Below are 22,164 nucleotides of genomic sequence, written 5' to 3' on the forward strand. Positions count from 1 at the left end.
GGGTAGCTTTGAGGGATGAAGTAGTGAAGGCAGCAGAGGATCAAGTAGGTAAAAAGACGAGGGCTAGTAGAAATCCTTGGGTAACAGAAGAAATATTGAATTTAATTGATGAAAGGAGAAAATATAAAAATGCAGTAAGTGAAGCAGGCAAAAAGGAATACAAACGTCTCAAAAATGAGATCGACAGGAAGTGCAAAATGGCTAAGCAGGGATGGCTAGAGGACAAATGTAAGGATGTAGAGGCCTATCTCACTAGGGGTAAGATAGATACCGCCAACAGGAAAATTAAAGAGACCTTTGGAGATAAGAGAACGACTTGTATGAATATCAAGAGCTGAGATGGAAACCCAGTTCTAAGCAAAGAAGGGAAAGCAGAAAGGTGGAAGGAGTATATAGAGGGTCTATACAAGGGCGATGTACTTGAGGACAATATTATGGAAATGGAAGAGGATGTAGATGAAGATGAAATGGGAGATATGATACTGCCTGAAGAGTTTGACAGAGCACTGAAAGACCTGAGTCGAAACAAGGCCCCCGGAGTAGACAATATTCCATTGGAACTACTGACGGCCGTGGGAGAGCCAGTCCTGACAAAACTCTACCATCTGGTGAGCAAGATGTATGAAACAGGCGAAATACCATCAGACTTCAAGAAGAATATAATAATTCCAATCCCAAAGAAAGCAGGTGTTGACAGATGTGAAAATTACCGAACTATCAGTTTAATAAGTCACAGCTGCAAAATACTAACACGAATTCTTTACAGACGAATGGAAAAACTAGTAGAAGCCAACCTCGGGGAAGATCAGTTTGGATTCGGTAGAAACACTGGAACACGTGAGGCAATACTGACCTTACGACTTATCTTAGAAGAAAGATTGAGGAAAGGGAAACCTACGTTTCTAGCATTTGTAGAGTTAGAGAAAGCTTTTGACAATGTTGACTGGAAAATTCTAAAGGTGGCAGGGGTAAAATACAGGGAGCGAAAGACTATTTACAATTTGTACAGAAACCAGATGGCAGTTATAAGAGTCGAGGGACACGAAAGGGAAGCAGTGGTTGGGAAGGGAGTAAGACAGGTTTGTAGCCTCTCCCCGATATTGTTCAATCTGTATATTGAGCAAGCAGTAAAAGAAACAAAAGAAAAATTCGGAGTAGGTATTAAAATTAATGGAGAAGAAATAAAAACTTTGAGGTTCGCCGATGACATTGTAATTCTGTCAGAGACAGCAAAGGACTTGGAAGAGCAGTTGAATGGAATGGACAGTGTCTTGAAAGGAGGATATAAGATGAACATCAACAAAAGCAAAACAAGGATAATGGTATGTAGTCTAATTAAGTCGGGTGATGCTGAGGGAATTAGATTAGGAAATGAGGCACTTAAAGTAGTAAAGGAGTTTTGTTATTTGGGGAGCAAAATAACTGATGATGGTCGAAGTAGAGAGGATATAAAATGTAGGCTGGCAATGGCAAGGAAAGCGTTTCTGAAGAAGAGAAATTTGTTAACATCCAGTATTGATTGAAGTGTCAGGAAGTCATTTCTGAAAGTATTCGTATGGAGTGTAGCCATGTATGGAAGTGAAACATGGACGATAAATAGTTTGGACAAGAAGAGAATAGAAGCTTTTGAAATGTGTTGCTACAGAAGAATGCTGAAGATTAGATGGGTAGATCACATAACTAATGAGGAAGCATTGAATAGGATTGGGGAGAAGAGAAGTTTGTGGCACAACATGACTAGAAGAAGGGATCGGTTGGTAGGACATGTTCTGAGGCATCAAGGGATCTCCAATTTAGTATTGGAGGGCAGCGTGGAGGGTAAAAATCGTAGAGGGAGACCAAGAGATGAATACACTAAGCAGATTCAGAAGGATGTAGGTTGCAGTAGGTACTGGGAGATGAAAAAGCTTGCACAGGATAGAGTAGCATGGAGAACTGCATCAAACCAGTCTCAGGACTGAGGACCACAACAACAACAACAAGCTTAGGGACCGATGATCTCAGCAGTTTGGTCTCATAAGACCTTACCACAAAATTACCAAGGATATAACATGTAGACTGACAATGGCAAAAAAAGTATTTCTGAAAATGAGGACTTTGTTAACATCTAAAATAAAGTTAAGTGTTAGGAGTGTTTTCTGGAAGATTTATCTGGGGTGTAGCCCAATTGGGAAGTGAACAGGGGCGATAAATATGACAAGGAGAGAAAAGAGCTTTTTAAACTTGAATGCTGAAGATTAGATGGGTGGATCGAATAAGTGATGGAGAGGTACTGAATCGAATTTAAGGGGGGGGGGGGGGTGGAGGAGGCGAGTAAATTTGTGGCACAACTTGACTGAAAGGAGGACACATTCGGTTTGGGGGGGGGGGGAGGGTATAAAAATTGCAGAGAGAGATCAACGCTGGGCTACTGTAAGACGGTTAAAATGAATGTATACTGTATTATGTAGAGCTAGAGAAACTTGCACCGTACAGATTAGCGTGGAGATCTGCACCAGTCCAGTTTTCGGACCAAAGAAGACAAGGACATCGGTGTAATAGAACTGTTCGCCGACGGCGAAGTTCGACCCTGCGACTGCACGCTGAACATCTCCGCCCCCGGGGTGCGTGATATGCTGCGGCGCGTGTACCGCAGGGCGGTGCTGCACCGCCGGCGACCGCAGAGTCGGGCGTGGCACGGCCGAACCGGCGCTGAGGCGCGTCGCAGGTTGCGCGGCGCGCAGGCGGCAGGAGCCACGCGCCGGGGTGGGTCTACACTCTGCAGCCACAGTGCACGGCGGAGGGGGCTTTCACCAGTATTAGCGACATTCTGCCCCATTCCACTCGCGTATAGAACGAGGAAAATAGCACTCCATGCCTACGCATACCCATCCCTCGTGTCTTATTGAGCTAACTACGCGACCTTAACGATGGAAGCAGCACTAGCTTCAAATACTACACTACTGGCCATTAAAATTGCTACACCACGAAGATGACGTGCTACAGACGCGACATTTAACCGACAGGAAGAAGATGCTGTGATATGTAAATGATTAGCTTTTCAGAGCATTCACACAAGGTTGGCGCTGGTGGCGACACCTACAACGTGCTGACATGAGGAAAGTTTCCAACCGATTTCACATACATAAACAGCAGTTGACCGGCGTTGCCTGGTGAAACGTTGTTGTGATGCCTCGTGTAAAGAGGAGAAATGCGTACCATCACGTTTCCGACTTTGATAAAGGTCGGATGGTAGCATATCGCGATTGCAGTTTATCGCATCGCGACATTGCTGCTGGCGTTGGTAGAGATCCAATGACTGTTAGCAGAATATGGAATCGGTGGGTTCAGGAGGGTAATACGGAACGCCGTGCTGGATCCCAACGGCCTCGTATCACTAGCAGTAGAGATGACAGACATCTTATCCGCATGGCTGTAACGGATCGTGCAGCCACGTCTCGATCCCTGAGTCAACAGATGGGGACGTTTGCAAGACAACAACCATCTGAACGAACAGTTCGACGACGTTTGCAAAAAATGGTTCAAATGGCTCTGAGCACTATGGGACTTAATTTCTGAGGTCATCAGTCCCCTAGAACTTAGAACTACTTAAACCTAACTAACCTAAGGACATCACACACACCCATTCCCGAGGCAGGATTCGAACTTGCGACCGTAGCGGTCGCGCGGTTCCAGACTGTAGCGCCGAGAACCGCTCGGCCACTCCGGCCGGCAACGTTTGCGGCAGCATGGACTATCACCTCGGAGACCATGGCTGTGGTTACCCTTGACGCTGCATCACAGACAGGAGCGCCTACGATGGTGTACTCAACGACGAACCTGCGTGTACGAATGGCAAAACGTCATTTTTTCGGATGAATCCAGGTTCTGTTTACAGCATCATGATGGTCGCATCCGTGTTTGGCGACATCGCGGTGAACGCACATTAGAAGCGTGTATTCGTCATCGCCATACTGGCGTATCACCAGGCGTGATGGTATGGGGTGCCATTGGCTACACGTCTCGGTCGCCTCTTGCTCGCAGTGACGGCACTTTGAACAGTGGACGTTACATTTCAGATGTGCTACGACCCGTGGCTCTACCCTTCATTCGATACCTGCGAAACCCTACATTTCAGCAGAATAATGCACGACTGCATGTTGCAGATCCTGTACGGGCCTTTCTGGATACAGAAAATGTTCGACTGCTGCCCTGGCCAGCACATTCTCCAGATCTGTCACCAATTGAAAACGTCTGGTCAATGGTGGCAGAGCAACTGGCTCGTCACAATACGCCAGTCACTACTCTTGATGAACTGTGGTATCGTGTTGAAGCTGCATGGGCAGCTGTGCGTGTGCAAGACATCCAAGCTCTGTTTGACTCAATGCCCAGGCGCATCAAGGCCGTTATTACTGCCAGAAGTGGTTGTTCTGGGTACTGATTTCTCAGGATCTATGCACTCAAATTGCGTGAAAATGTAATCACATGTTAGTCCTAGTATAATATATTTGTCCAATGAATACCCGTTTATCATCTGCATATCTTCTTGGTGTAGCAATTTTAATGGCCAGTAGTGTAGTTCTAATCCCATCATAAAGAATATTAATCTTATTAATCACGCACTGAGAAGATTGGTATGGCGCTCTGGTTTACTATAGATGGTATAGACCTTTTACTAGGCGCTCACGTGACCCTCCAGTGGTGACTAAAGTCATGACAGTGACTTGACGTGTTTGTGGCCCCCGGTTGTATAGAATCAGCGTCCTAACGCGGGTTGACCTGGAGACGTGACAGAGCGGCTGAAGGAAACCATCACGTGAGGATGCGCTCATGATTATGAATAAAGTTCCGCGATTTGCACGTGTGTCAAACGGACTGTACAACTGCTCTACAAGGAACGATGTCTCGTTCGTAGCCATGTAAATCGGAGTACGACCAGTGCTTGTAAAATGATTCTCACAGAAATAGGAGTCGATTGTTACTCCCGACCAATGTCGATCGTTTTCAAACCCTACAGTAATTGGTATGTCAGTGAATGCAGGCCCATCTCAACCAATTTCCGAGCGAATATATAACAGAGGGGAACTGGATGCAAATGTCAGCCGCAGTCTATGTTGCAAATGGCCACTACTCATGGCTGCACAAAGCTGCACGGGTTCAGTGGATCAAAAATCACAAACTGAAAAGGAACTGACAGGACGTGTGTAATCTGGTCCGACAAGTCGCGATTTTGCCTTCTTTTCAAATGATTCAAAATGTCGAATCTACTGACGGCCTAGTAAGGTATTTACGCCGCATTATTTTGGGGGTGTGCTACATCCTAGTGGCGGCTCTGTGATGCTTTGGGGGTCGTTGTCGTATCGTGACCTGCAGCTATTCATGCATGTCACATTAAAGGTAAAGTACGAAATTTATTTGTACTTCCATTTGTTCTAAATCTTCACGGTAAATATGTTTGTTGACACTGCCGGCTTCCAATATCGTAACAGCCTTGTTCACAGAACACCATTCGTATGTCCTGGTTTGAGGATCATCGATCTGGAACTGCTGATTGAACGCATCAATCAAACTAAATGACAATGTTATGATTGATAAGTCACAATTTGCAAGAACCTTTAACAGTTACTTTCTAAATGTAGCAGAAAAAACAGAATTAAATGGTTCAGTTCAAGAAGCAAGAGAACATATTAAAAACTATAAGCAGTTAGAAGTAGCACCAACATCATTCACTGAAATTACTAGAATTCTAAAAATTCTAGGAAATAAGAGCTCATGTGGTGTTGATGGAATTTCAAGCATAATTCTGAAAAGTTTTTCCGTCTTAATGAGTAATGTCCTTAGCAACGTAAGCAAAGCATCATTGCCACAGGGAATTTTTTTCAGACAGGTTAAAATATACAGTTGTTTAACTGTACTAGATAGTCTGAAACAATTATCACCTTCCTTGCTGACATCTTTTTGCAAAAGATTCGAAAATGTACTCAAAAGTAGTCTCACGCTTATGTGAAAACAACTTACTTAGCATATCACAGTTTGAATTCCAGAAGGGATGTTCGACTGAGAATACTATTTACACGCTCACTCATCAAATAGTACAAGATTTAAATAATAAAATATCGCAAGTTGGTATTTTTGTGATATTTTCAGGGCATTTCACTGTTAACATCACATTACTCTCTCGGATGACTAACGTTTTATGGAATTGGTGACCTTGTGCACGTATCGTTTGAATCATACTTAACAAACAGAACACAAAGTGTTATGCTGAACAATTCGAGCAATGTCGGAAGGGTAGGAAATTTTAGTCACCGGAGAGAGTCCCGCAGGCTTCAGTTTTTGGTCCACTCCTATTCCCTATATATGTGAATGACCTTCGACTTAACCTTCAACAAGCAGATTTGTAACTTCGTCTCCAGACCGAGGCCATTATCAAGACTAGTAGCGGTACCTCGAGGTCTCCTGGACACGACTAACTTTTTGCGCAGTGTGTTTCTAAACGACATGCTTTCGTGCGACCAATGACGTCTTTTTTCCAATGATTCCCTTTCAAATATCCAAGCTTCTATGTCACACATTTATATGATCCGTACCGCTGTGTTACGACCCTAGCAGCGCGTCACTCAATGGATTCGACGACAGGTTTCAAGCATACTTGATAAGGACTGAATATGCTGGATCAGTACTCAAGAAAAGGTCGTGATTAGGTCTTGTGTGCTGTGCCCTGAACTGATGCATTAGTTCCTTTCGTAGCTCATATTTATCGAGAATATCTTCTGCAGTGAATTGTCCCTTGTGACAGGAAAAGAGTGCAGTCACTGCTGTTGACAAAAAGAGTAGATGAACGAATGAGAAGAACTAAAGACCAGTTTCACTGACGCCTATCTGCTGCGAGAGCATTTTCTAAGCTCACGTTTTACGGAGTTTGTGGAAGAATACAAGCTTCTCTCAAAGAGTTAACATTCAGAAAAAAAGTGCGGGTGAACAGATAGATTCCGTCTCCTTGGATTTCGTAATGGCGTTCAAAAATTGTTCAAATGGCTCTGAGCACTATGGGAATTAAAATCTGAGATCATCAGTCCCCTAGACTTAGAACTACTTAAAACTAACTAACCTAAGGACATCACACACATCCATGTAGGATTCGAACCTGCGACCGTAGCAGCAGCGCGGTTCCGGACTGGAGCGCCTAGAACCGCTCGGCCACAACGGCCGGCGAACGGCGTTCAAACTTACCATGTTATCCTCTGTTAACCAAGATACAGTCATATAATCTTCGCAAGTACATAATTGTACTAACACAAACCTACGTTATACTGAGGAGCGAATGTTCCACAGAAACGGAAATGACATCGGGTATGCCCCAAGAAGTCCGGCTGGCTAGCCGCGCGATCTAACGCGCTGCTTCCCGAGCGGGAAGGCGTGCCGGTCCCTGGCAGGAATCCGCCCAGCGGATTAGTGTCGAGGTCCGGTTTGCCGGCCAGTCTGTGGATGGTTTTTAAGGCGGTTTTCCGTCTACCTCGACGAATGTGGGCTGGTTCCCCTTATTCCACCTCAGTTACACAAGTCGGCGATTGCTGTGCAAACACTGTCTCCATTAATGCGTATACCATAATTACTCCTCCACACAAACATTTGGGGTTACACTTGTCTGATATGAGACGTGGGGCAGGGGGGAGGGTGGGCAGGGGGTGTCCACTGGGGCCGAACCGCACAATAACCCCGATAACCCGGAGTTCGGTGTTGGGCGGTGGTGGGATGAGTGGACTGCTGTGGCCTGTTGTGGGGTTTGTGAACCACTGAGAGCTACGGCGGGACGAAGCCTCTCCGTCGTTTCTAGGTCCTTGGTTTAATACACACAATTCCCCAAGAAAGCATAATAAGAACTCTAGTGTTTTCAACATGCAGGGTGTTACCTAATACCTTGGAAACGTCTGGAGCGTGGGCAGCAAAAAAAGAAGCAAAAAAGTTTCTATATACATATTGTCAATTTTTTTTAAATTTACTTAGTTATAGACACTTTATTATTGTCACATCTATGCTTCGTTTCTGTCTTTTTGTAGTGAAGTTTCCAGGTGCTTTTCAGGTGTTGTTATGAGAGGTGTTAAGTCAAAGTCTTCTTATATTATTCTTGGTGTCATGGTTCTAGTAAACAAAGAAAACCATTCAGTACAGAGAACACTATCAGTGGGGGGAGCTTACTCGATAATTCTTATAGCTCTAGTGTTTAATGTGGACTAATGATTCTTCCCCAATCAGGAGTCGAATCGGCTATTACGGAAAGGGACGCCACCGAACAATCGTGCGTTATAGAGTTCAGCTGGAAAGACTTCCAGCCACGGGCGCGATGCCTTCTCGGCCGTATCCTTATTTGACTAGTGTGTACTGTACATTTCTGGCTAAAATGGATTCTAATCAGCACATGGCGGACATGCACCTGACGTATGGACACGCAAATTTGCAATGCGTCTGAACTTAGACGCTTCAATGCAGAAAGATTGCCAAACAGACATTTACAGAGCAATAAGATCTTTCAAACAATACCTGAACATATTGTGGAGAAAAGTTCATTTGAGAAAAGGTCATTTCACAGTGTAAGATCAAAATAGTGTTAGAACACCTGATTTAGAAGATCGAGTACTTCATCATATTGAGGATAATAATGGTAGCAGTACCAGAGAAATAGCAGAAACTGAGAATGTGCGGCATGTGACATTGCGGAAACAACACTTTCTGAGAACCAAAACCAAAAGTTTACCAGGAATGGAGTGTAGCACTTCCATAACACTTATGTATGGGTGGATGAGGATCCTTTTGCAATTTTGGAAACAAGACATCAAGAGCAAGTTAGTATTAAGGTATGGCCTGGCATAATTGGAGACAGGTTAACTGGACTAATTTTCCATGGAACATTGATTGGAGCATCACACAGTGAATTTTTAATGGAACATTTAAATGTTTTGCTGGAGGACATGCAGTTACACCAGAACATGTGTTTCACGCATGATGAGGTACCACCTTATTTTGCTCTGCAGGCAAGAACAAATTTAAATCAGCGATTCCCAAATAAATGTAAAGATTGTGGGGCAGCAACTTCTTGGACTGCTCGATCTCCTGATATAATTCCATTGGATTTTTATTTTTTGGGGCATTTAAGAGACATAGCGTGATCAAGACCTCTTACGAATGTTGACACTCTTCGTCAGCGTATTCAAGGAGGATTTCAACAGATACGGCGAACACCTGGAATATGGAAGGGGGTAAGATAATCAATAATGCGGCATTTAGATGCTTGTTGTAGAACTAATGGTAGACATGTTTAGCATTTCATTTAGTCATCAGCAGACAACATTTGAAAAGAAAAAATACCCGTGGAATCAAACTGAAAATTGAAAAAAAGACAGTAACGAAGCAAATATGTAACAATAAAAAGTGTTTGTAACTAAGAAAATTAGAAATATTGACCAAATATACATTTGATTTTTTTTACTTCTTTTTAAGTCATCGCAGGCTTTCATATATTAACACGCCGTGCGTAAACGATTTATCAGACAGGACCAGCAGTATTGCAGGATCGTTCGGTGACCCTGTTGTAGTGTACGTGCAAGCATAGTCATAGGATGATCGTAATGAATTCCAGAAAGACTTGGAAAAAATTCACACTTCATGTAGTGAATGATGGCTAATTTTTTAGCGGTAATTCTTAGAAGCGATATGAAATGACGCTATCGCGTAAAATCAGTGTTACGTAAGGATACGAGAAACAAATTTGCTAGAAAGGGTCTGGGGAAGAGTGGTGCATCTGTAAGATAACTCACTAGTGCGTCCAATTCTAGAGCATTGTTCCAGTGTTTGGGGTCCTTACCAAGTAGGCGGGACAACAGATGCCGAGCGAATTGAGGGACGCGTCACTAGAGTAGTGACAGAGCGGTGCCCCTGGAAGAAAGAGGACGAAGTTCTCGCGAAATCTGGTTGGATAATTTGAGTGAACCTGTATGCACAGGAGACCGCAATAAGTGTGGATGTATGCGTCTGTTTATTTGTTGGTTTGTTATTTGCAACTGAACCATGTGTCTCTATAACAAAGTACATATAATGGGTAATATCCAAGAATGATTGCCTATCGAAGTCGCGGGGTCCAAACGATACACATCGAACGTGCGATCCTAAATCGATCATGCGACTCTGGTGCCGGGCGTTATGATAAATTATTTGTGATCGTCATATTTTTTTTCACGGTAAATGATAACAGCCGAACTGTTTGGCTGTTATCATTTACCGTGAAGATTTTCAACAGTTGCTGCTTCAGCCATGTTTAAAATTTTGAGATCATCATTTTTATCTGTTTTCCGTCGCTCCATTACTTGCTCTAAGTTACATACCTCTGCGAATTATTTGCGAGTCGCTAGGGAAACCCAGACAATTTATGTCGATAGTGAGTGGGATATCTGGTGTTCTTGACGTTTCTTTGGCGGATTGTCTCACATGGAAAAATCTGATACCATGCTCATCCAGCGTAGAAAATTGTTTCACTTTTTGTCTCAAATATGGAGTACTACTGGAAGAGGAAAGGAAGGTCTGTGTAGACTGTGGTGCTGCGAAGTGTGTAAAAACTTCGTATTGTTCCCGTAGCGTACATATTACATGAACTTTCACATGACAACAACACCGACTTCGAGTAAGGTAAGTCGTCTCCTTTGTAATTACAAGTATTTTTATTACGCTCTTCTTCTGTCGTTCCTGTAGTGACCACCGTGAACATACTCATCACGAACGCCACCAGAATCGGATGATCGATTTAGATCGCATGTACGATATGTATCGTTTGGACACCGTGGCTTCAGTAGGCAATCATTCTTGGAAATTACCCATATAATGTATAAGACTAAGTAGTTTGGATAGCAAGTGGTGTAATCTAATGAGTTCGAACTACGCAGCACACACTCCCACAGACTACACCATTTAATGCTGCGAAAATTGTAAAGTTCAAAGCAGCTGGATATTTCAACTCTTGAATCAACAGTTCCCTCACTGGTACTGCCACTTAACAGAGTTGGCTTTTAAAGTAGCTCTTGACTACGCACTTGACTTTTAAATGATAGCAGTGATTGTCATGAACCCACAGATAAGATTCTGAACTGATATAAAGATGCAATTATCAATCTTTAATTCTGAGCGAAAGAATTATTTAAATGCGTCATCAATCTATACAGCTATAACTCTCGATAACTCACACCTTTCACACAGTTTTTACTTTCTTGATGAAGTTCAGACACCTCTTACGTTGCTCTCAGGAAGCTCTTGCGCTCCCTGTAATTCTTTAGCACGAAGCACACGGAAATAGTTTCTACGCTGTGCAGATAGATGACGAGCTCATATGGGTTCAATGGTGAATTGTCACACACAAATTCGGAGCTCATGGAGCGGAGTGAATGCGACGTACTAGATAAATTGTCCGTGACGACCAGATGATTTTTATGACCGTATAGAAATAGCAAGTTCTCTCATGCAACCAAATTGCATGCAACCCCAGTCTATATCATAGCAGTCACTCTCCATATATTTGATATCATAATTTCATTTCCATTTAGTATCAAACATGAAATTTGTCCTATTGCTTAAGATGACGCACGACAATTAACAAGAAATACTCCAGTGTAGAACATGTCGTCTACGTTCATGTACGGATGAAGCCAGAATCGCTTCTTCTAAGTCTTATCACATTTGGCAGTTACAAAAACTAAGAATAATGAAGAAGTCAGCGACATTGCTGCACCGAGGAGTGTCTGCAAAAGTATGTCATCTCTGGCACTTGCAGCTGCACCTTTCGCATTCAACTGTTCAGGCGCACGTTAGACAAGAGCGAGAAATGCACTACTCAGCGCCGACAGATCGCACCTTAGTACAGCATTATTTGCACTTGTTATGAGTTTACATATGATATAAAAGGAGACTGCACTCTGTGCTACTATTATGTTGCCGCGATCTAATATCTTCCGTATCACTCCTAGCGTCAACTTGATTTGCGCGAACAGTACATAGATTAGACGCATTGCATCTCCCCCGAATTATTTAACACATTTCACCCTTGCATTTGCCTCCGCTATCACTGATTTCACGTGCTTCTTTCCGTTTTATAGCACTTTGCGGCATTACCACTAAGCACGTAAACGATGTGATAGGCTCCAATAGCTTACAACTATTCTTGTAACCAGGTCCTGCCTCTTTGTTATGGGCGTAATAGTACACAAAACAGAAATACTACATAAGTCATCCTGGATATCCTTAAAATCATCCAACGATGATTCGTCCTTCCAGACAACAGCATGGTCAGCTAACGGTCTTATAGTGTATTTGATTCTAACTTATAAATCGTGTATGTATATTGAGAACATTAGCGGTGCTGTTACGGTTACTAGCGTCACGCAAGGCGTTACTTCCGTTTCTGTTTGATATTGTCCAATATGACGATTTATGATCTGTGAGTCAGAGCTTGTTCGAGCCAACCACTTATTCGACAATATACAGGGTGTCCCATTTATCTTTCTCACGCGAGATATCTTTTTTCTGATGCGTTAAATGAAAAATTGTTTCAGTTGGTGTTTTTCAACATCATTGGGTAGTTCTTGCTGAGGGTATACGTTTTATGTATCCTCACAGATGCAGGAGTTACGCCGTAGAGACTATATTTTTTAAATGGAACCATGTACATTATGACAACGGCCTTGCCGCAGTGGTAACACCGGTTCCCGTCAGATCACCGAAGTTAAGCCCTGTCGAGCTGGGCTAGCACTTGGATGGGTGACCATCCGGTCTGCCGAGCGCTGTTGGCAAGCGGGGTGCACTCAAACCTTGTGAGGCAAACTAAGAAGCTACTTGATTGAGAAGTAGCGGTTCCGGTCTCGGAAACTGACATACGGCCGGGAGAGCAGTGTGCTGACCACATGTCTCTCCATATCTGCATCCAGTGACGCCTGTGGTCTGAGAATGACACGGCAGCCGGTCGGTACCTTTGGGCCTTCATGGCCTGTTCGGCAGGAGAGAGTAATGTACGTTTTATTCAATAATATACACATCCTCTGCATGAGCTATTCAGAAATGTATCACATTGTACAATTTTATCCACAAAACTACTAGCAATTGAAATGGTAAATAATACATAACTTCTCTAAATTAAATATCACTTCAGTGCATTGCATTAACTAAATCATTTGAAATCTTCATGGCACGTTTGAACATTTTAGGAAAATTACCAGTAAACATTGAATGCGCAGTACTAAAAAATGGTTCAAATGGCTCTGAGCACTATGGGATTTAACATCTGTGGTCATCAGTCCCCTAGAACTTAGAACTACTTAAACCTAACTAACCTAAGGACATCACACACATCCATGCCCGAGGCAGAATTCGAACCTGCGACCGTAGCGGTCACGAGGTTCCAGACTGAAGCGCCTAGAACCGCACGGCCACACCGGCCGGCTGCACAGTACTGCACTGTACAGATCTTTTTATTGTACAATACCGGATAACAGTACTTATGACAACGCAGAAGTAAGATGGCCCTCTGTTGTCACTTTTACTGTGATACGACCACCACATGACAAACAGAGCGTTTACATCACGTCCTCAAAATGGTGACCACTGGCATTGATTAGATTAGATTAGTTTTTCGTTCCATAGATCCGTGCTGAGGAGATCCTCGTGGATGTGGAACACACACACACACACACACACACACACACACACACACACACACACACACACACACACACATATATATATATATATATATATATATATATATATATATATATATATATATATATATCTGAAATAACAATACTAATAATATGAATATATACAATACATCGTTTCTATTAAAAAATTATTAAAAAATTCGTCAATGGAGTAGAAGGAGTTGGCCACTAGTACATCTTTCAGGCTCCTTTTAAACTGATCTTTATTTGATTTGTAACTAAATTTTTTATGTTTGCTGACAAATTATTGAAGATGAGTGTTCCTGAGTAGTGGACCCCTTTTTGAACTAAAGAAAGTGCTTTTAAGTCCTTGTGCAGATCATTTTTGTTCCTGGTATTGTATGTATGAACTGAGCTGTTTGTTGGAAAAAGAGATATATTATTTAGGACAAATTTCGTTAAGGAGTAAATATACTGAGAGGCAGTAGTTAGTACACCCAGTTCTTTGAAGAGGCTTCTACAGGACGTCCGTGAGTTTACTCCACAAATAATACGTATTACACGCTTTTGAACTCTGAAAGCTTTTGTTTGACTTGAAGAGTTACCTCAAAATATTATATCATATGACATTATGGAATGAAAGTAGGCAAAGTATGCAAGCTTTTTCATTTTTATGTCCCCTATGTCAGCTAACACTCGAATTGCAAATACATAGGGTCATGCTATGGGTGAAAGACACCCTACATCGTGCTACTGCTTCTTCTGTGACGGTTGTAGAGGCATCAATAACGCGTCGCTGCACGTCCTCTGGTGTCATTGGAACATTTTGGTAGACAGCATCTTTGACTGCTCCCCACAGAAAAAAATCCATCGGTGTAAGGCCCGGAGATCGGGCAAACTAACTAACTGGTTTATCACGTCCAATCCATCTACCAGGGATAGTCGTTTCAGAATTCGTTGTGCTCATAAGGCTTTATATGCAGGGCATCCATCATGCTGATACCACATGACCATCACCTGGTTCAGAGGTATTGCGTCCAAGAGAACAGGAACAGTGTGCATTAAAAATCGGCTACATTGTCTGTCATTTTGGTTGCCATTTACATAGAAAGGTTCGATAATGGTTCTACATTAATTCCGCACTAAACATTAACGTCCCATGGACGTTGATTGACCAATAACGCTTATTTCTCATATTGACAATTCCTCTGTTGTAGAATGATGCCTCGTCGCTAAAAAGAACATCTGGAAAGATATTAGGATTAGTCAGAAGCTGTTGCTGAACCCATTGACAAAATCGGACCCTACTGCTGAAGTCATTTCCATGAAGGTCTTCGTGTAAATGACCATTGTAAGGATGGGTTTTATGACGTTGCAGAATGCGATGTGCACATGTTTTCGAGACACCAACTTCATGTTGAATTCGTCGTTTGCTGACTTGGGGATTCACGGCTATGGCAACGAGCACAACAATCTTAGCAGCTTCGTTTGTTCGTGTTCTACAACGATTTCGAGATCTTACATTTAAACTTCCCGTTTCACGTAGACGAGAAATGAGACGAGCAAACATCCAGCGAGAAGGCGGTGATCTGCCAGGGAATCATCTGCTGTACAGTAGTTGTGTCTGAACTGAATTTCGCCCGCCTGCAGCGAATTACAGTACAGGCGTGTGCAATAGAATGCAAGATAGAAGTAATAACATAATAATCATAAAAATGCAAGTTACTAAATTGTTTCTTACCAACGATCTTTCTCCGTAGATCAGCGGCATTTCTACGTTATCGTCATTTGTGTACATCATACACTTTTACCCAACAAAAACTGCATACACAATGTGTACTACTACAATACAGTTACCGAGCGAGGTGGCGCAGTGGTTAAACACTGGACTCGCACTGGGGAGGACGACGGTTCAATCCCGCGTCCGGCCATCCTCATTTAGGTTTTCCGTGATTTCCCTAAATCGGTCCAGGCAAATGCCGGGATGGTTCCTTTCAAAGGGCACGGCCGACTTCCTTCCCCGTCCTTCTCTAATCCGATGAGACCGATGACCTCGCTGTCTGGTCTCCTTCCCCAAAACAACCCCCAACCCCCCAACAATACAGTTACTAAGTTACTCTGAAGCACGACTACACCGATACGCTGCGCATTGTATGCTAAAGTAACAACAAATGAGATGCGCGGGTAGGGGTTTGGGGGCGGAGGGGTGGGGGAGTGGTACCTTTGTTTACATGAGTCGGAAATTATAAACAAAATCCACATCTCTATTACAGCACTACATTAGGTACGTAATGTGTACAATCAAATCATTAATGGTTCAAATGGCTGACGATTTCTCATTGCCCGAGAATGTGTCTTATCAACTGATTCCTTCTGTCGGCCAAATTGTGCCATAAATTTGATTCTTTACGGATTCGATTCTCTACCTACTCATTAGTTATTAGATCTACCCCCTAATCTTCAGCATTCTTCTATAGCATTTTCAGCTTGTCCGAACTGCTCATCGTCCACGTATCGTTTCCGTAAAAGTCTACACTCTACACTCCTGACAAATACCTTTAGAAAACATTTCGTAACAATTAACCTTATATTGGACGTTAATAGATTCTTCTTTTTGAAGAATATTTTCTTGTTATTCCCAGTCTCCATTATACATACTCTCTACTTCGACCACCGTCGATTATTTTGTTACTCAAATAGCAAAATTCATCTGTTGCTCTTACTGTGTCATTTCCTAACCTAATTCTGTCACCGTATCCTGATTAAATTCGACTGCATTCCAATGCCACTGTTTTACTTTTGTTCGTATTCATCTTATCTGCTTTTAAGACACTGTTTATTCCTCTCAGTTGCCTTTCCAACCTCATTCTCGTCTCTGACACTTACAATGTCATCGGCAAACCTCTAAGTTCCTATTTTTTCTTCTTTAACTTTAATTTCCTTACTAAAGGACTTCTTGATTTCCTCCACAACTCGCTCAATGCACAAATTGAGTAACATGTGGGATAAGCTACAATCCTGATCACTCCGTTGCCAACCACTGCTTCCCTCGCATGTCCATTGACTCTCATAATCGCAGTCTCGTTTCTGTACGAACTACAGATAACTACTCCCTTCCTGTATTTTACCCCTGCTGCCTGCATAATCTCAAATTGTATAGTCTCTAGTTATGTCGTAATAGTAATAGAGACAATACAGATCATAACGACTTAATATAAATTTCGTGTGCTTATTTCTTTGGATGACCGTAACAAAATGTACTTGACTAATAATACCAGATTTAAGTTTCAACTTAAAGGCAGTAAAAACCAAAACGTTTGGCTGTAGCTCTTTTGAAGAAAAAAATAGAGCAATGGAACGATAACATAAAGATGATAGGCTATAGTTTAACGTTTCCCCGACGTAAAATCTGGAGAAAACGCTACGTAGTTCACTAAGACTAGTATGGGTGAGGGGACTAGATGTAAAATTTTCAAGGGAATCAGCCCTGCATTCGCCTGAAGTGGTTTAGATGGATAACGGAATATCCAGTCGTTAAGTGGTGCGACGAGAATTCGAGCTCGGCTTCTCCCGAATGTCAGTCTAGTGCCGCAGGTGCTGTGCCGCCTCCGTCGGTAATAGCACGGGAATTAACACATTTTTAGTGAATTCTAGTGCTTAAACTACACTATAAAGCCGACTAAAGATTTTGCGGTTACATTGTTTGATTGTTCTTTGAAGGGTTATCGTTATGTTAATAGAGCAATCGTGAAAAGATCCGCTCGTTGCACTTTTCTCGATTCTGACAACGGTATGAAAAGTAGAGGAGATCTGCAGGCGGCCCTTTGGTTTCAAACTGGTGCGCACTGGAACAGGGCAGTCCCGTGACCACGAACTGGATGCGTGAACTGGTGTCGGATGCCGTCTCCCCCACGCCACGTGTCCACTTCCAGCCTTAAGGGACAGACTGGATGGTCTCAACTGTCATAGGGCACATCGCTAGTTGCGTGTGATACACTGTCTCATCAGTTCGGGAGCCTGAATCCTTATTTAAGACTCACATTTCTGGCAAAAGTTTCATTCGCTTACGTGAATTCACAGAATGACTATGTAGATCGAATACGAAGCTTCAGCCTTCCACAGCATAGTGGTTAAGGCGATAGATACGAGAGAAAAGAAACGGCGAACTTATATCATCAAAACAATTAATGTATTCTTTATCTTTTCTGAAGTTGTTGAAATATTTTGCTTGTACCTTTACGGAATCTGATCTTACAAAACTGAGTGACGTGGCGCAGTTCTTCAGACAGTCTACTCGACTTCGAGGACTGGGTTTCAATGCCCCGTCCGTGTTAATTGATGTGAAGCCGTCCTACAACTGTTATTAAAGCAATATTGAGGCTATTCTGCCCAGTTATCACTTGTGTGATTATTGTCGCTACATGCTTCGGGATAACATTATCACATTTTGAAGGAAAAAACAAATAAAACAATTCTCCTTATACCGACGGACATAAGGATTACAGACTTCGTGCGTTACAACCTACCATAAAACATTTTTACCCCATAAGGAGTCGTCCCAACTTAAAAGCAAGCTGCACACGTGCATTGTCAACTCAAACCATAAAACGCAAAACTTCAGAAGCCGGTGCGTCCACCGTTCCCGAGGTTGCAAACTGAAAGCTGCTGCCATCACCTACCAACAATGATATTTACTTACAGTCTAATTCTTAGCACCAACGATACTACTGTCCGTCATAAAATCTTCGAAAAATGTCTGTCTGGTGCTAGCCCATTCTAACGTAAAACTACCTCTATGCTGCTATCTGGACGGTGCGAAAATCCTATGTCACTAGGTAAAATCTTAAGGAGTATATCGTTAAAGTTTGCCCAGAAATGCCCTTTAGACACCACCGTCCTCTCATTTGAAACGCCGACGCACTTCTCTGCCCGAGCGTCCAGATTTGTCATAGAACCCCTCAATCGCTTGCAATAAATTTTGAGATGGTTCCTTCGAAATTGACGTGGCTGATTGTTTCCATCGCCATTCTAAAATTCAAGCTTCATCTGCAATCACTACGTTGCGCACGGGGTGTTAAGCCGCAATTTAATAAAAAAATTTTGTACAAATCTCGAATACTTCACACTCCTTCTACTTCTTCTTTTTCCGCAATTCGGAGGATAATAATCCTGAGCGCCCCTACCGAGTCTAACGGTGTTCATGTTTCCAGCTTCAGCGCTACCTACCGCTGACTGACAATGAATGTACAGCACTAGGAGAAAGTAACGTGGAAGATCTAGACACCGAACTGTCGAAAACGAGAGGCCATGACGTTTTCAGATATTCGGGAGTATCGCTGTCAACCAATATAAGTAGTACAGATGACAATTAACAAAACTAACAGGCGAAAAGAGTAATAAAAGAACTCGGTTCTGTTCTCTGGAACGCCGGCCGGGTTGGCCGAGCGGTTCTAGGCGCTACAGTCTGGAACCGCAGGTTCGAATCCTGCCTCGGGCATGGATGTGTGTGATGTCCTTAGGTTAGTTAGGTTTAAGTAGTTCTAAGTTCTAGGGGACTGATGACCTCAGAAGTTAAGTCCCATAGTGCTCAGAGCCATTTGAACCATGTTTTGTTCTCTCGATTGGGAGTATAACAAAACGGACGAAGGGCATCGTCTATAAAACGATTACTGGTGCAGAGACATGGGATATGAGTAAGAGGTAGAGGTTTAGAGAGAGAGAGAGAGAGAGAGAGAGAGACAGAGAGAGAGAGAGAGAGAGAGAGAAAGGGCAGCGTTGTCAACTGGCACAGAAAATATACTTTTCGGAAATACGTCATGGCGTTTTGAGGATGGACCATATGAAGATTAATACAGTAAGAGGGATTATGAGAGCCAGCAAGACGATAGTCGATGCAACAGAAACAGAACAATGACTCCACCAAGAACGTAGACGGAAGGGTTCTAAAACGCTATTACGGCCAGAGGCTTTCTGAGGGGAGACTGGATGTGGAAAATGAGAAGCGAAGTGTGGCGGCATCCATAAACAGCACCCGAGGACATCGCACTTTGATTTTGTAGCGCCTGTGCTGTTAAGGACGAGGATGCAGTGCTCCTACGGACATGCATGTATGTCGCAAGAGACACTGCATCATCCTTCCTTCTTAACAACACAGGTACTGCGATATCGTATTTTTCCGCCGCTAACAGGCAGCAACTACCAGTTAAAATGTTCTCCCCTGTACAGAAATTACATAATATCTGTACGAGTACAGGTTGTGACGCAAGAACGACGACATGTCAAAGTTAGCGTAAGGAGGGCTAGGCGTGAAGCGTTCAGTGAATTCGAAAGTAAAATTCTATGTACCGACTTGACAGAAAATCCTAGGAAGTTCTGGTCTTACGTTAAATCAGTAAGTGGCTCGAAACAGCATATCCAGACACTCCGGGATGATGATGGCATTGAAACAGAGGATAACACGCGTAAAACTGAAATACTAAACACCTTTTTCCAAAGCTGTTTCACAGAGGAAGACCGCACTGCTGTTCCTTCTCCAAATCATCGCACAAACGAAAAAATGGCTGACATCGAAATAAGTGTCCAAGGAATAGAAAAGCAACCGGAATCACTCAACAGAGGAAAGTTCACTGGACCTGACGGGATACCAATTCGATTCTACACAGAATACGCGAAAGAACTTGCCCCCCTTCTAACAGGCGTGTACCGCAAGACTCTAGAGGAACGGAAGGTTCCAAATGATTGGAAAAGAGCACAGGTAGTCCCAGTCTTCAAGAAGGGACGTCGAGCAGATGCGCAAAACTATAGACCTATATCTCTGACGTCGATCTGTTGTAGAATTTTAGAACATGTTTTTTGCTCGCGTATCATGCTGTTTTTGGAAACCCAGAATCTACTCTGTAGGAATCAACATGGATTCCGGAAACAGCGATCGTGTGACACCCAACTCGCTTTATTTGTTCATGCGACCCAGAAAATATTAGATACAAGCTTCCAGGTAGATGCTATTTTCCTTGACTTCCGGAAGGCGTTCGATACAGTTCCGCACTGTCGGCTGATAAACAAAGTAGGAGCCTACGGAATATTAGACCAGCTGTGTGGCTAGATTGAAGAGTTTTTAGCAAACAGAACACAGCATGTTGTTCTCAATGGAGAGACGTCTACAGACGTTAAAGTAACTTCTGGCGTGCCACAGGGGAGTGTTATATGACCATTGCTTTTCACAATATATATAAATGACCTAGAAGATAGTGTCGGAAGTTCCATGCGGCTTTTTGCGGATGATGCTGTAGTATACAGAGAAGTTGCACCATTAGAAAATTGTAGCGAAATGCAGGAAGATCTGCAGCGGATAGGCACTTGGTGCAGGGAGTGGCAACTGACCCTTAACATAGACAAATGTAATGTATTGCGAATACATAGAAAGAAGGATCCTTTATTGTATGATTATATGATAGCGGAACAAACACTGGTAGCAGTTACTTCCGTAAAATATCTGGGAGTATGCGTGCGGAACGATTTGAAGTGGAATTATCATATAAAATTAATTGTTGGTATGGCGGGTACCAGGTTGAGATTCATTGGGAGAGTCCTTAGAAAATGTAGTCCATCAACAAAGGAGGTGGCTTACAAAACACTCGTTCGACCTATACTCGAGTATTGCTCATCAGTGTGTGATCCGTACCAGATCGGGTTGACGGAGGAGATAGAGAAGATCCAAAGAAGAGCGGCGCGTTTCGTCACAGGGTTATTTGGTGACCGTGATAGCGTTACGGAGATGTTTAGCAAACTCAAGTGGCAGACTCTGCAAGAGAGGCGCTCTGCATCGCGGTGTAGCTTGCTGTCCAGGTTTCGAGAGGGTGCGTTTCTGGATGAGGTATCGAATATATTGCTTGCCCCTACTTATACCTCCCGAGGAGATCACGAATGTAAAATTAGAGAGATTCGAGCGCGCACGGAGGCTTTCAGACAGTCGTTCTTTCTGCGAACCATACGCGACTGGAACAGAAAAGGGAGGTAATGACCGTGGCGCGTAAAGTGCCCTCCGCCACACGCCGTTGAGTGGCTTGCGGAGTATAAATGTAGATGTAAAAAACCTAGGTCTGGCCGTGAGTCGCGCACAGATAGCCACAGTGATTAATGCGGCCGCTCACGTGAAGCGGGAAATCCGGGTTTGAGTCCCGATCGGGCACAAATGTTCATTGTCGTCATTTCCATTACACAGCTGATGGTTGTTCGTATTCGCAACTGCGAATGCATTTCACGCAGATCATGATATGTAGGTAACAGAGCCTCGTTGTAAACTATGGCAAGAGCAAATGATTAACTGGATTCTGCTTTCATCTGTAGGACCTCTGTACCGATAGAAATACGCTGTCGTGCCTAGATAGCAGGGTTCGGTAAGGAAAATTCCTGCGAAGGCAGGTGTCCGGGTTCGAGCCCCCGCCTCTCGGCTGGCACACAGTTTTAACTTATCAGAAAGTTTCTCCCCGAT

At 43.1% G+C, this 22,164-nt stretch overlaps 1 protein-coding gene and 1 pseudogene across 1 annotated transcript in view; one reads left to right on the plus strand and one right to left on the minus strand.

The window, feature by feature from the left end:
• The window catches only part of LOC126485002 (carbohydrate sulfotransferase 11-like), a 367,761-nt gene that overhangs the window by 288,544 nt on the left and 57,053 nt on the right, over positions 1–22,164 (minus strand). The window lies entirely within an intron of this gene.
• On the plus strand, positions 12,692–12,809 carry LOC126485673 (5S ribosomal RNA; annotated as a pseudogene).

The sequence above is a fragment of the Schistocerca serialis genome, chromosome 6 (assembly GCF_023864345.2).
Source record: "Schistocerca serialis cubense isolate TAMUIC-IGC-003099 chromosome 6, iqSchSeri2.2, whole genome shotgun sequence".
Lineage (NCBI taxonomy): Eukaryota > Metazoa > Arthropoda > Insecta > Orthoptera > Acrididae > Schistocerca > Schistocerca serialis.